The following is a 16,728-nucleotide window of genomic DNA, read 5'->3' on the forward strand; positions in this document are numbered from 1 at the left end:
GTTGGCATGTCTCCATTCTCTGGTGGCGAAGGGTCTCGTTTGGAGGCTTTTAGTTGGCCTCCGTCAAGGTGGATCTCAACATCCTGAGATTCCCGTAGGCGCTTTGAGCGCCTTGGAATTTTTTGTCAAAATTGATGGAAGAACAACGGCTTGATAGTCGTCCTTCCCACAGATGGCGCCAAACTGTTGACGGTGAGAACTCGTCAACTATGTTAGGTCAGAAAACTCAAAGTTTAGTAAGAGAATAACTAAATAAGAATTTAGAATAGACTTGAGGAAAGATAAATGCAGATCAACAAAGGAGTAAAAACTCATATATTGCTTAATAACCTGAGTATACAATGAATTTTCCAACACCCTTCAATGATGAAGTGAGGTCCTATTTATAGGTTAGCTCTAATGGCTCTTGGTACATTGTGGTCCCGAAGAGACAAGGAGCTGCATAGCCAGGCTGTAGGTGGTAGTGGTGTTGGAGGAGTAGTGGTCAGATGTAGTATGTGTCAGGAGTCTGCAAAAGTACTCCTGCCATGGTACCATGTCGTACCTCCACTACTTGTCAGATATGAACCTCATAGGCATGGTTGGACAGTCCTTACTATGTACAATTCTTGTACTACCACTTCTTGTCAGGTATGAAACTCGCTGTGCTTGGGGAGTCCTTATACGTTATTATTGATGACATGCTTCGTTGTCCCCACCTCTTTTTGACTTAATACTAAATCATTGTGAGGTCTTCTCTAACCTTCCTCTAATGCGTGTTCAAGAGGTCTTTGACTCTGCATCTTGTTAGACCCACAGGGAAGGAGGTGCCTTGTTTGTGGCGCTTATCTTAGGGAGGGGGATAAGGCCTTTTCAACGAGGCATGCGGCATATGCTATAAGACATGATGCCCCTGTGTGAGGCGAGGGTCTCACTTCACTAGACCATTGCCCCGCAATCCCCATGAGCGAGACACCCTTGGCGTGAGGCTTCTTCTGGCGCGAGCCCCTCTAGGCGCAAGGTGTGCTTGGTGCAAAGCTCCTCCTGACGCGAGGCCCCTCCAAGCGCGAGGCACCCTTGGTGTGCAAAACTCCCTTGGTGTGAGGCTTCTTTTGGCATGATACCCTCTAGGCGCGAGGTGCCCTTGGTGCGAATCTCCTCCTGACGCAAGGCCCCTCCAAGCGCGAGGCCTGCTCCACGTGCGAGATGCCCTTGGCGCGAGGCTCCTTCTGGCGCGATCCCCTCTCGGTGCAAGGTGCCCTCGGTACGAAGCTCCTCCTGACACAAGGCCCCTCCAAGCGCAAGGCACCCATGGTGCAAAGCTTCTCCAGACGTGAGGCCCCTCCAAGCACGAGGTTCGCCCCATGAGCGAGATGCCCTTGCACGAGGCTCCTTCTGGCGTGAGCCCCTCAAGGCGCAAGGTGCCCTTGGTGTGAAGCTCTTTCTGACGTGAGGCCCCTCCAAGCACGAGGCGCCCTTGGTGCGAGGCTCCTTCTGGCGCAAGCCCCTTTACGCGTGAGGCGTTCTGATGTTCAGTGAAGCGGTGGCTTCGCGAGGCATATGGGTGCGTGGCACCTGGGCACGAGGGGTTCTAGTCTTCAGTGTGGTGGAGGCCTCGTGAGCCACATGAGAGCATGACTCCTAAGAGCTTGGCACTCGGGCCTCCAACCAGGCAAGGGTCTCGCGAGGCACATGGATGCCCGACACATGGGCACAAGGCGAGGGCCTCGTAAGGCCCAGGGACGCTAGACACACAAGGGTTTCGTGAGCCTTCGAATCTTTAGCAAGGCAAAGACCTACAGGGCACTTGGGAGTGTTGGCTAGAACGTGGTTTCGTGAGACCTATAGACCTGAGCCTGATAGCATGACTAAATGACCCTTAGCCATGTATTTCAACCAGGGATCAGAGATTTTTTCCTTGGTGGATTTTTGCATCCACAATTAAAATTTTAGAATTAAGATATCAGATATTTAAGATATTTTCTTTTAAATTCTTGATATTTTATTAAATCTTTATTTGAAAATATAAATATCTGTTTATTCTATAGTTTTTAATATTTAAATTATTTGAAATTTGTTAGTTAGATATGTTCATGGATATTTGAATTTGATTAACTATTTTGAGATATTTTATGATTGTTATAACTATTAATATATATTTTTTAAATGGTTAAAATATTTGCTTATATTTATAACAACACAAGATATTTTTGAAAAACAGTTAAGATATTGATTTTAAAATTTAAAATTGGTTAAATTTTTAAAAATATCATTTTTTTTCAACCAATTTATAAAATATTTTTTTAATAAATGGGATTTAAATTAACTTTGGTTAATTGTTGATAAATCCTATTTAAATTAAATTAATATTTTTTTTCAAATTGACATAAAACCAAGTTGATTGTTGATAAATGAAATTTAAATTAACTATTTTTAATTGTTAATAGTTAATTTAACAACAATTAACAATAGTTAATTTAAATTTCATTTAAATATCTTATTTTTTTTAAAAAAAATTAATTAATTTGAATTTTTTGATAAATTCTATATAATTAATTGTGGTATTTTTGCATAAATTCATATAATTGCTCAAATAGTAACATGATTAGGCTCATCCAATTATAACGTGTATATTTGCACTATATGTGGTATTTTTTCAATTGGACTTAGATGCATATAGTGGCCCATATGTTTGTTAGATATATGGATTTTGCCAAATAGAATTTTCATAAAATGATAGGTTTTATTTGGGCCCATTAGAAAATGTAAACTTTAAATTCTTCTCTTGTGGGTGATTCCACTTGTGAATGATCATTTGCTTTGCATGACTATAGTGGGTCTAATCAATTAATAAAACGAAGGTTTAAATTCCTGTCTTTTGGACCTTGTATGGAAGATTGGGGGCCTTTGTAGTGGGAACGACATACTGGACCCAGCCCTCCTCCATACAAGCCCAATTGTTAAGGCCTATTTACCTAAGTTGGACTTAATTGTATAGGTTCATTATATTAGTTAAACCTAAATATTGATTAGCAACAAATTAATTCTAAATTAAATGAATTTGTTTCAATGTGACACTTTAGACTTAATAGGAAATTATAGGACTTTGGTTTTAAAAATTTATTCTTTTCAAATTTTTGAAAAACCATAGTCATTAATTTTCTAAAAATAAATAATAAAAATACTATTTTTAATTTTATAATGAGCTTTTTTTTTTAAGAATTTTTATTCGATCTCCACCGTTGGTTCAACATAATCAATACCTTAATGGGGCCTCGAGGCGCTTTGATTTGTCCCCCTACGGAAGGTGTTCATTAGCTATTTTGACAATGTTAGATTTCAAAAGATAGATAATTATATGTCAAATTCTACTAGACTCACCCCTACGGTGACTACTAGGAGTAAATCTATGATTATCGAAACCGAGGCTCTAGCTCATAAAATAAGAGATTTTGATCGAATAGTAGGTTGTTAATAGTGGTGTCCATTATTAAATGAGTTTACAACTCTATTTAACTAGTGGTATTTTTGACTCTCGCCAACTGGGAGAAGGATATCATAGATTAGTTAAAAACCTAAGAAATAGAGATATGAATATTTTGGTATTTTTTTTCTCATATCTTACATATTTTTGGCATATGTTGTGCTATTTCTTGAAATTTGTGTGAATAGAAGTTTTATTGAGAAAATGTGATTAATTTTTATTTTATTGATAATTTGTAGTTTTAAGTTAAGTAGTGTCTGTGTCAACTCCCATCTTTTCTCAATTTTCAATGGAGAAATTCACTGAAGAAAACTTCCTTAATTGGAAGAAGAATATCAACATAGAGTTGATTAGCGACTACTCCGAGTTCGTCATGATCCCCAGAACGAGCACCGTGTCCGCACATTCGTGATGGCACCGGGAATTCTTGGATAGCACTGTCTCCTGTTCGTGATGGCACCGTAAATTACCGGATGGTATCGTGTCTGCACGTTCGAGATCAACTCAACTATGGTCTGATGCAACTCATGAATGAGCATCAGATTATTGAACTTGTCATGGGTGGACCTAGTAAAGGAGGTGAAAATAAAACTGATGATGTTGCTGCTGATCTAGCTAAGGCTGAAGCTAACCCAGCTTCATCTTCGAAAGTTGGAAACAAGAGGAAAGGTGGACAAAACAATAACCCCAAGCCTGCAAAAACTGCAAAGACGAGTGCACAACCTAGTGCACAGACACCTAAGGGGAAGAACAAGAAAAACAAGAAAGGTAAAGATAAGTGCTTTCACTGCAAAGAGAATGGGGATTGGAAACAGGATTGTCTCAAGTTTCTAGCAACGAAAAAAAAAGGTAATGATTATGGTTCATTTATCTTAGAAACATTTGTTTTAGAGAATGATAAATCAATTTGGATTATTGATTCTGGATTCACCAACCATGTTTGCAACTATTTACAACTTCTTGAATCATGGGAGGAAGTGAACGAAGGCGGCTTAATGCTTAGAGTTGGGAACGTAGCATTCATTAAGGTCCAACCTAGCTCGTATGAAGTTCAGAAAGAAATACTTAATTTTAAAAGATGTATTTTTTATTCTGGATTTTAGTAGAAATTTGATTTCAGTTTCCATGTTGCAATTATAACAATTTGTTATGACTGTCACAAGTTCTAATATATATATTTCCTTCAATGGATCACAATTGTGTATTGCATGTTTGGAAAATGGGCTTTATATTCTACGGCCTAACGAACCCCTCACTCTTAACAATGATTTATTCAAAGTAGCTAAACCTAGGACCAATAAACGTCAAAAGACAGATAACGATAATATGACGTATTTATGGCACTTGAGACTAGGTCACATTGGCTATGATAGGATTCAAAGACTTACAAAGGATGGACCTTTCAGGAAACTCACCTTAGGTGAATTACCTGTCTGTGAATTTTGTCTAGAAGGCAAATTGACCAAGCGTCCATTCTCTGCAAAGGGTGATAGAGCCAAAGAACCACTTGGACTTGTTCATTCAGATGTTTGTGAACCTTTGAATGTACAAGCAAGGGGTGGTTTTGAGTATTTTGTCACTTTCATTGACGATTACTCTAGATACTCATGTCTTTACCTAATGCATAGGAAATAAGAAACATTTTCAAAGTTTCAGAAATTCCTAGCAATGGCTCAGCACCAATTAGGTAAAACGTAAAAGATATTGCAATCCGATAGGGGTGGAGAATATTTGGATATTCAGTTCCAAGATCATTTAATTGAACTTGGGATTTTATCACAACTTACTCCCCTAGGTACTCCGCAACAAAATGGTGTAGCGGAACGTCGGAACATAACTTTATTGGAAATGGTTAGATGCATGCTTAGTTACTCAACTCTACCAAATTCATTCTCGGGACATGCAATTGAAACCGCGAATGACATTCTCAAAGTCGTGTCATCTAAATCAATCCCCAAAACACCTTTAGAATGCTAGAATGGTTGTGAACCTAGTTTACGCCATTATAGAATTTGGGGGTGTCCCGCCCACTTCCTGAGGAAAAAGGAAGGAAAGGTAGAATCAAGAACTGAAGTTTGCATGTTTGTTGGCTATCCTATGTTAGAGAACATATGTTATTTCTCAATGGAAAAGTGGAAAACCCAAAGTACAACTCTATGCAAAAATACAATAGACAAGGTAATTGATTAAATAAATATTACAACTCAATTTCTCAAAATACAAGTAAATAGAAATAAGAGAAGGAAGAGAATTATAAGAACTAAAACTCTAAAACAAAAGACACCAATAAATATGTAAATAGAAATAAGAGAAGAGGATTACAAACTCAATACACTAATAATACAAGAAGAACAATAGAATGAAAAGAACAATGGAAAACAAACTCTCACACAACCAAAGTGTAAAGTAGTGGGGATCACCAACTTGAACAAGGTTCAAAACCTTTGTCCAAAAGCTTATTTCCCCTATTCTCTAAGCACTAAAGGATCTCTCTAAAAAATAGCTCTATGGAATTATCAAGCCTCAATGATGTATTTTCCAGACAAGTGCTTTATGGATGGAAAATTGTGTGTCTTACAAGTGAGCATTAGGCTCCTATTTATAGAGTTTGAGATACCCATTTGAATTTCAAATTCCACCAAACCCCATGGTTTTTACCAATGTTCTAATTGGATGTTTATGGAATTAAAATGGAGATTTGGGAGTTATTTGGGATGTTAGAACTGTTCAATTTGGAAAAAACTGAAAAATCATATAGGCTATCAGCCTCACTGGCCGCGGCCAGGACTTTTCAGTGACCGCGGCCGCAGGCCATTTTCATCACAAAAAAGTCATTTTTCCAAAACGTCCCAAATCCTTTCCCACATGATTTTGTAACCTCGAAACACCTATTGGGAGTTAAAAACATGTCTCCAACAGCCATATTTCATCATGGCTTTGTGAAATCCAATCTCAAATGTGTAACATATAATATACACATTATTGGGTAATATTTGGGAGTTACAAATTTTTAATTGATTTTCTAACTCCAAAATATGTCACATTTGGGCACACACATGTGTCTAATTTTATGACTCTCAATAATATGTTACAAGGTGTGACAAATCAAATTTTGTCACATTATTTAATCTAACATTATATTATATGAAATAATATAACATTCCCCCACTAGATTAAATAATCACTTTTTGTAACACTTATTTATTCAATCAAACATTATATTAAAATATAATATTCCCGAGCATATAGCTAATCATATTTATAGTGACGTAATCACAGTGGAATATAAATATGATTATATGTTCAAAATAAGTTAGTCCTAAGAATAGTCAGTGCACATGATTTACACTGACTTGCCAATCTACGATATGATCTACTTGCACATTGTAGTGTTATGTTCTTTCCAGAACATTAGCAAAGTAGATAAGATCAGATGTATTTGTTACATCAGACTGAACTGATATTGACAATTGATAAGATAAGTAAACATACCGTTATTATCTATTATAGTCATATCATATAGTTGGCCATAGGTCAATTCAATCTCAATTCTGAGTGGTTAGTATTCTAACTGATTGTATTATTTGAGTTCTTTGAATTGTTCATTACCAGCTTACCCTACGGAATAGCCCATGCTTACATCTTGGGAACTCGGTAGTATAATTGAGTGGGAGTGTTAATCATAGATATGAACATCTATAGCTTCTGATGAAGAAGTGAAATGATGGTTTCCTTTTAGTTTGGTTCAATGTATTAAATGATAGAGATCTCATTTTAGTAATTAAATTAGTTTACTAAAATATCATTTACAAGGAACTAAGTGTTTTAAGGATAAAATACAATGAGGGGTAAAACGATATTTTAGTCCCATCTCATTGTAGACCGTCTATAGAGGATTGAGTGACAATTATGGTTGTAACAATGGATAATTGACAGCGTATCTATATTTTTTATAGAGCGTTCTATGAATTCAAGAGTGCAATTATGAGTCTTTAGTGGAGTCACGAGGAATTAATAAGTTAGTAAATTTATTTGTTAGATTTATGATAACTTATTGGAGCATGATTTCATAGGCCCATGGTCCCCACTTTACCTTGGATAAAATCATCTAGATAGTCTCAATTAATTGATTTAATTATCAATTAGAATTATCAAAGTTGACCAGGTCAATTTTGGATAGTTTCACAGAGTTATGTAATTTTGTGAAGAAAAGATAAATTAGGGAAGATTTATTAATTAAGATAAATTTGTATCTAAATTAAAAAATAAGTTTAAATCAAGGTTCAAATTATAAATAATTAATTTGATAAAAGATTTAAATTATTATTTAATTCATTAAATCCATAGAAAATAATACAGGTCTTGATTTTAAAGTCCAATGGGCTTATAATCAAATGAGAAATTTCACGGGCCTCAAGCCCATGATAATTTCGACCTAGGGCTTCAAATTGGCTATTATTTTATTTATTTTTTTAATTAAATTAAATGGCCTAGTTGAGTCTATAAAATGAGTGCTTAGAGAGAAGTCAAAACATAAGTTTGATAAGTCACAAGTCAGATTTTCTTATAGTTTTTTTATTCTCTCTAAACACAAGTCCTTTTCTAAGCCTCTTTGTTATTTTCTCTTCTTCTCTCTGTATCTATCTCATGTGTATAGAATTGCCCACTACAGTCTAGGTGATTCAAAGGATACTTTGGAAGACTATGAAGAAAATTGAAGATCGGTTTAGTTTCTTGATAATACTCTGAGACAAAAAGATACAAGGGTTAGAGAAACTGAAGGAAGGACTCACTAATTCTGATGTGTAAAATGTAAGTACTCTTATCATTGTTTCTCTTTGAATTCAATTTTAGAAACATGTTCTAGGTTATCTCATATTAATTTTTGTAATATTAGATCTACATGAAAATAAATAAAGATCATGTATAAGTTTTCCCAACACTTATAGTAAAGTAAGCTTAAAAATTCATCTTTCATTTACCTTTACCTAAGCTATCGTTACAAGCCTATAAAAGTCCTATTGATTCTTATGCATATCATTATTTATATTAGTGGAGAATAGCAAGTAAGTGAGCTTATGGAATTATTTGGTTTGAACAGATCGATTAGGAAAGAAATTTAGTGAGCATAATTGATTTCAAATTCATTTATTTAATTATCATGAGTTCATAATCCAAAATGTTAGTAGACTAAGGTGTGTTGATGAAGTGTTTTGATCAAAATTCTAGATTGAACAAACTGTTGAGTAGTTTTCTGAGAATTATATGATTAGCATTAATGATTTTGAGGCATAATTGTAGTTGTTAGTATAGAGTTCATGTTGTTAGGATTTAGGATTGTTTTGAGTCCTTTGTTCAAGGGCGAACAAAGAGTAAGTTTGGGAAAGTTTGATAACTTCATTTTAGGGTCATTTTAGAAAGTGTTTTTGTGGTATTCTTGAGTGTTTATGTGTGTTTTGTGCAAGATGATGCTTTTGTTTGTCTTTGTTGTAGGTTAGTGTGATGAATCACGAGAAAAATGCAAAAAGAAGTTAAATGGTGGAAAAAACGAGGCTTTTGGCGATTATTGGACTAAAAATGATACCAAGGATGCTTAAAGGATAGATTTTGATGAAGAGATGAGCTGAACGATCAAATCTGAGAAATTTTTTAATTAAATTCGTGACTTGAGGTGAAGTTAGAGGCGCATATGTTTGTTGGAAAAAGTTAGTGTCGCGACTTGGGCTTACAAGTCGCGACTCAAGAGGGAAACAGAGGCTCAATTTAAGGGGAAGTTATACACAGGCCGTGACTTGAAAATCTAAAGTCGTGGCGACTGACACCAGTGTACGAGAAAAAAAGGCTCCAAAATAGACCGGGCCGCAACTCAGAAAAGGCCAAGTCGCCCGCACAAGGAAAAACTCAGAAGCTTTTAATTTTTTTTTCTATAAATTCGTGTTTAGGGTTTAATTAAGTCATTAGGTCAGTTTTTAATTACGTTTTTTCGAGACTAATTGTGGTTCTTAGGTTAAAAATTATGTAGTTTCATATTTTTATTTCTTCTACAAGTTTATGAATCTTATGCTTATGAATAATTATTTTGTTGATTTAGTCATGTTTGATATGAACTAAACAATTTTTATCTAGGGTTTAATGTAGTCATGTGTGTGCATTCATTGGGTTAGCATCGAAATCTGTAGGGAAGCTTATTCCTCTATGTGTGACATTGGTTAAGAAGGGAGGTATAAGAAATGCATCGACCTCTCCAAGCGTTAATAAAGAAGTTCGATTTGAAGAGAACATTTCTCCCCCATGTCATGGTTTTAAAGGAACTCAGAGTGAGGTTTGGATATTTTTCCCCGAGACAAATCCAGACGTTATAGTTCATGATGATATCCCTGTTAGAGATCCACCATATTTTCATGACACAGCGGAGCACGATCCCTATGGCTACAATCCTTATCTCAACGACGATCCTGATGCTAATGCAACAAATCTTGATGGGCCAGATATTAGGGTAGATTTGCCAACACAGAGTTCAGATGTTATGGTAGTTGAGGAGCGCATAATAGAAGATCGGCAAACACCTGGGACCAACAGTAGTCGTCCAGGTCCAAGTAGAACCAATGATAGTTTTAGATGGAGTTCTCCATTGGACTTAGGTGAAGATCGTAGAACATGGAGTGCTCCCATGTTCACCAAAGAGGATATATAGGCCTCACATCAACATCATTCCTCAATCGGAAAAGCTTCAGGAGAATTGCACCTTGGCAATTTCTTTCAGAACAAGATTGAATTGAAAACCAAAGCATCCATATTTGTGATGAAGAATAATTTTGAGTTTATTATGAAGAAATATAGGACTGATGTGTGGTACATTACCTGCAAGGATTCTGATTGTGGTTGGAGATTGAGGGGTAAGAAAAAAATGTGATATGAAATGTTTGAGATTACTGTATACAACGAAGTACACACTTGCTCACAAGAAATTCGAGATAAGGACCACCATCAAGCATTACCGCGGGTTGTTGGCCACCAAATCAAGAAGAAATTTGCTACCGATGGTACTCGGTACATGGAAAACAACATAAGGGAGGACATGAAGCACCATTTTGGGGTCAAAATGAGCTATGAGAAGGCATGGAGATGCAGAGAAAAGGCTCTTATGTATGTCAGAGGGACAACTGAGGAATCATACTCCAAGTTACTTAGATACCTGTGTTAGTTGGAGCATAAGGACCTAGGTACAATTACTGATTTTGTAGCAGAAGATGGTGTTAGGAAAATATGTATTTGTCTCAATGGAAATGGTATGAAAATTACAACTCTATGAAAAAATATTACAATAGACAAGGATTGATTAAATAAAGTGTTACAACTCTATAACTGAAAATACAAATGAACAAAAGAAGAAGAAGAAGAAGAAGAAGAAGAGAATAGTGAAATACAACCCTAAGCAAAAGATTACAAATAAAGTAAAGTGTTTGAAACAAAAGAAAAGAAAAGATTACAACTCTTAAACAAGAAATACAAGTAAATAGAGAAGAGGAATATAAAGATGAAAAGCAATAGAATGAAAGAAAGGAACAAGAAACAAAAGATAAACAACTCTCACTCACACTACTAAAATGAAGAGTGTTGGGGATCACCAACTTGAACAAGGTTTGAAACCTTTGTCCAAAAGCTTATTTCCCCCTAACTCAAGCACTAAGGGATCTCTCACAGATTATAGGAAATGCTTTCTGGAATTATCAAGCCTCAAGGTGTTTCTAGCCAAGTACTCTAATGGATAGAAAAATTGTGTCTTTCAAGTGAGAAATAGGCTCCTATTTATAGAATTTAGAGAAACCCTTTGAATTTCAAATTCCACCAACCCCCATGGCTGTTACCAATGATAAATTGGATGTTTATGGAATTAAAAGTAAGATTTGGGAGTTATTCTGGCTTTTGGAGCCGTTCAACACAATTTGGAAAAAACTGAAAAATGGTCAATTTTTGGCCTGTGGCCGCGGCCAAGGACATTAGTGGCCGCGCCACTGCTCTCTATCCCACAGGCCGCGGCCACTGACCATTTTTAGCACAAAATTTTGTGTTTTTTTTCCAAATGGTTCCAAACCCTCCCAAATGATTTTGTAACCCCCAAAACACATTATTGGGGTTGAAATCATATCTCTAACAACCATTTCACATATGACTTTATGAAATTTATCTCAATATTGTGTAACACCAAATTTACACAATAAAGGGTAATCTTTGCAAGTTACAAATTTGTAGCTGAATTTGTAACACCAAATATGTTACATATTTGGATATTTCTCATATATCTAAATATTGTAACTCTCTATTATATGTTACAATATGCGACACTCTTTGTCACATTTATTTAATCTAAAACATTATATTATAATATATTATAATATAATATAATATAATATAATATAATATAATATTACATTATATTATAAAATAATATAATAGATGGTCATTTCTTGTATTGCTTATTTTCCCTCAGTGTTTCTAGGCGTGGATTCCAGTACTGTCTTCCTGTCATTTGTGTGGATGACACATTCTTGAAGAATAAGTATGGTGGCCACATGCTCTGTGCTATTGCGTTGGATGCAAACAACTAGTTGTTTCCAATTGTGTTTGCATTGGTGGACAATGAGAACCATAACTCTTAAACTTATTTCATGAGAAAATTGAAGGAAGCCATAAGGGACGTTGACAACCTATCTTTTGTATCGGACAGGCATAAAAGCATTAATCATGCTTTGGAACTTGTGTTCCCAGATGCCTATCATGGTGCATGTTGCCACCACATTTGTATGAATGTGGTGGAAAAATTCAAAACTGACCACTGTTAAGACATCATGGGGCATATAGTGTACGCGTGTCGAAGAATAGAATTTCACAAGTTCTTTTACAAGATTAAGGTAATTGATCCGCCCATTGCTCAATATCTTGAGGGAATTGGTTTTGAAAGGTGGAATAGCGCTTATTTTCCTGGAAATCGATACAATATCATGACGAGTAACTATGCAAAAAGCATTAACAATAAAACCAAGGAGGCAAATAGCTTTCCAGTTGCCACTTTCCATGAATTCATAAGATTCACTCTTCAATCTTGGTTTTCCGATAGATGTGAAAGAGTTGCAAAAGTGAAAATTGTGTTATCACCTGAGATGAAAAAGGATGCGAAGCAAATAGGTGAGAAAGCAATTTTCCTGGATGTCCAAGTCCTTGGTCATCATGAATTTCTTGTGGCCGATGGAAATGGTGATGGTGAGGTGAACTTGACCACAAAATCATGCTCTTGTTGCATGTTCCAACCCATTGGGATACTCTGTGTACATGCTTTTGCTGCAACCAGAAAAAGAAGCTTAAGCATTTACTCATTGTGTTCCCCTTACTATAGAATCGAGGCATTGAGGGACACTTATAAGGAAACTATATAACCTGTTGGGAACGAGGATGAATGGGTAATCCTTGACTACATTAGAGATATGATTGTCAGCATCCCCGTTGAGAAAACCCCTGTAGGAAGGCCCAGGAAGCAGAAAGTGGGTAGGCGAAAGACAAACTGCTATGCTTCACACGGGGAAAAGATCGTCAAGCCACGTAAGTGTAGCACATATGGTGGTAGTGGGCACAACAGGAAGTCATGTAAGGCTAGGCTTTAAAAATTTGTATTTTGTAATAATTCAATTGATTTTGCTGCATTTATTATATTCAGGTACCTCTCCTAATACTTTGTTGGTTTTGATCTAAATAAATAGTCTTCACAAAATTTTTCCTGTCTGCCTCGATAGGATTCGATAGGCCTCAATTGGCCTCAGCACAATAGCCAGTCTGCCTTAATAGGCCTTAATCTGGACCCATCGAGGCAAATTAAGTCCTATCGAGGCCTATTGAGGCAGATATCATTATATATTATTATGAACCTATCGAGCCCAATCAAGTCCTCTCGAGGCATATCTCGTTATGTATCATTCAGGACCTATCGAGACCTATTGAGGCATATTTGGTCCAGTATTATTCTGGACCTATCGAGGCTTATCAAGGCCTATCGCGGCAGATTTTTTTAAGTATTATTTTTCCTATGAAGGCCAGTCAAGTTCTATCAAGGTAGATTTGGTCAAGTATTATTTTTTACCTATCGAGGCAATTCATTTGACCCATCGAGTTTTGTCGAGGCAGGCAGATTCTGTGAATTTAGTAGTTTTTTATTTAATAAGTTTATCAAAAAAATAATGTTTGATAAAAAACCATATACAAAACTAACTATATACTATACTATAATATACAAGAGGTGTATCAAGAAAATGTAAAGAGCATCATGGTGAAAAATTATGATAGAATAGGTCCACACACCACTTGGTCCTGAAACGCTGCATGTTCTCATCGATAACGGTATCGAGTGGTGGCCTAGAAACCAAATGCTCAATATGTTTGATGGCAAACATACCACAATCCCCACTGAATGTAATCGATTTTGTATCAATACAAGATAAAAATAACTTTAATATTCATATTTCAAAAAACACTAATTAAATAGGGGAATACCTTGTCTTAGTCTGAGGACACTCCTCAGAAGAAATATGACAATACAAAAAAGGCTTTTCCTTTTACTCAGGATATTTCTGGAGGTCGTCATGGTCATCAAACATGCCAAAACACCACAACAACGAAGGAAACAATAAGCACCAAGGCTTGATCACTTCCTCCAATAGAGTCGGACTAAGCACACTATGGTTGGAATCATAAATGTTGATGCACCACAATGGAATGGAGACTTCAATGGCGATCCAATGCGCAGCTTGCTCGACGTGCAAGGCAAAATATACTTCACTCACATTGTGCCAGGATACGAGGAATTAATTATCATTACCCTTCAGCATTTTCAACACATTGTCGTCCCATGTATACTTAGTGTCGATCTCTTTGAAATGATTCCAATGACCTAGGCACACTTGGGGGAAGGTGGTGTTCATGATCGCAGCATCCTGCTGAAATGTGACATGATATAAGTGGTGTTGGCGGCGTAGCATGTGCAGAGCTGCATCAATATGATGTAAAAACATGAAAATTTGTTAGTACCATCAACATATTTTATGATTGAATTGAAAACATATATGTAATTTACATACCAAATCCCAAAGCCAAGTTTGAACCGTGTGCAACTGCAAGAACCATGCCACACCATGCGTCCCAGTATGGACGTTCCGATCCCTCTTGTTGTCGATCTTCCTGATCATCCACTTATGGAAGTTATTCTCCTGCTGCAGGTCACACTTTCTCAAAGATTCAGTAACTAGCCCCTGTTTATCTACTCTCATCCTCTTCGCTAGGTCGGTGAAGTCATCAAAATGCCTGGGCCTGCGTTTCTTCCTGACAAATTCAAGGCCAGCTGCCTCCTTAGGCTGTATTACTCGTACATTGGGACTGTCGGCGTCACTGGCAACAAGTGATGTCTGGGCCTTTGGAGTGGAGGGTGGATCACTGAGCTCATAGTCCTTAGGCAAGATATCAGAATCTGTATCTGATTTTAAGTGGGTGGATCGATCTGAGACAATTGAAATCATTTGTGCCAACTGAGCAATGATCGTAGTCTGATTCTGAAGTAAGTTTTCCTAGCCCTCCTCAACCATCTTAAGCCACTGCATCAACTGCTCATAATCAGGCTGGGCAACCTGACTAGAGGAAGGTGCACATGCTTGTGAAGTGCCCTCCTCAACCCTCGGGACATCCTCGTAAAATATAGAAGCTTCCTTTACAACCTCTGCCTCTTTCTCAGGCACTATTTCCTCTGTTGTAGTCCCAGCCTCCACTACAGTTGATTCCAAATTAGGGAATAACTTGGAATCAACGTCTGGGAGGCTATTGTAGTAGACTACCTCATTGGGACGTGGCTTTAGCATGGAAAATACCACTAACTGCATGGTCGAATAACATGTTTTAGAAAAAATTTAATAAAATAAACTATTAATCAATTAATTTGTGACATTTAACAAGATAAAGTGGAATTTACTCGATTCTTGGCGAACATAGGAACCAACTCAACTGTCGAAAGAGTGATATCGATCTTCGTAGCCCAGCTAAGCATCCTTGGAATCTGGTTCCCACTATTCTCACCGTACTTACTCCTGATAACTGGCATGGCAAAGCCGTGACTTGAAAATGTGCACGGGCAAAGCCATCAAAACTATACTTCAACTCCTTCTACTTTTTTCTTGAACCCACTTTCTTCTTCTCCTCATAATGTTTCAATTGTTTTTGCATGTCCTTTTGAACTCCTCTAATAACCTTCTTGAAGGACAACTTCCCCCACAGATACTTGAAAAAGTAGTCAAGAACCTCAACCATCTTCAGGGAATCACCCCATATCTGTGTTGTCTTCTCTGGGGCATTCAGTACCCCCTTTATCAAATAGGACAAACCCAACTTAAAAGCATCTTCAGGGTTTGTCGAGGCCTTCAAAGCATCTTCCAACTGGCCGAAACTAACCTTTTAATCACCATTAAAGTATTATTGGATGATCTGACCACTTGAAAGATGCTCTCTCCACTCATCTGGGGACAGGGTGTTCCCAAAATTTAGCTTGATGGCTAGGGCAAACTCTGCAATCCCAAATTTGCAAAGAGTTTTGCCCAAGTAGAACTGGCCCTCTTCAGCCTTCTTGCTTTCCACCTTCCGCAACATAAGCTGATGCAGTAGAACCCCAGAAAATCTAAAGGGCTTAGCCTTGAAGAACTGTCCCAACGGGCATGCCTCTGCCCGTTCAATTAGCATGTGCCTCTTAAATTGCTCTATAAGGGTTTCCAAGTAAGCACTACCCCTATAGGTGACACAACCAGGAAAGTGCTTCTCCAATGGTATAATGAAATGAGGCATCTGAAAAAAAAAACAAAAAAAAAGTTAAAAATACAATTTTAAACATTCTGGTAACTATTGAGGACCATCGAGGCATGTCGAGGCCCATTGAGGTTTAAAGAAATCAAACAACATATAAAATATCGAGGTCTGTCGAGGCCTGTCCAGGTAGTACACAATATTGATGCTGACCATTACTGTCGAGGTGTATCGAGGCATAGGTAAAATCAGAAAATACCCAATTCTATCAAGGCATATTGAGGCCCATGCAAAATCAGAAAATGCATAGTTCTATCGAGGCCAATGCAAAATCATAATAATTCCTAATTCTATCAAGGCCTATCAAGGCCTCAACAATATTGATGCTAGGCACCACTGTTGAGGCCTATCGAGGCAATGCAAAATCATAATATATC

Source organism: Humulus lupulus, chromosome 6 (assembly GCF_963169125.1).
Source record: "Humulus lupulus chromosome 6, drHumLupu1.1, whole genome shotgun sequence".
NCBI lineage: Eukaryota > Viridiplantae > Streptophyta > Magnoliopsida > Rosales > Cannabaceae > Humulus > Humulus lupulus.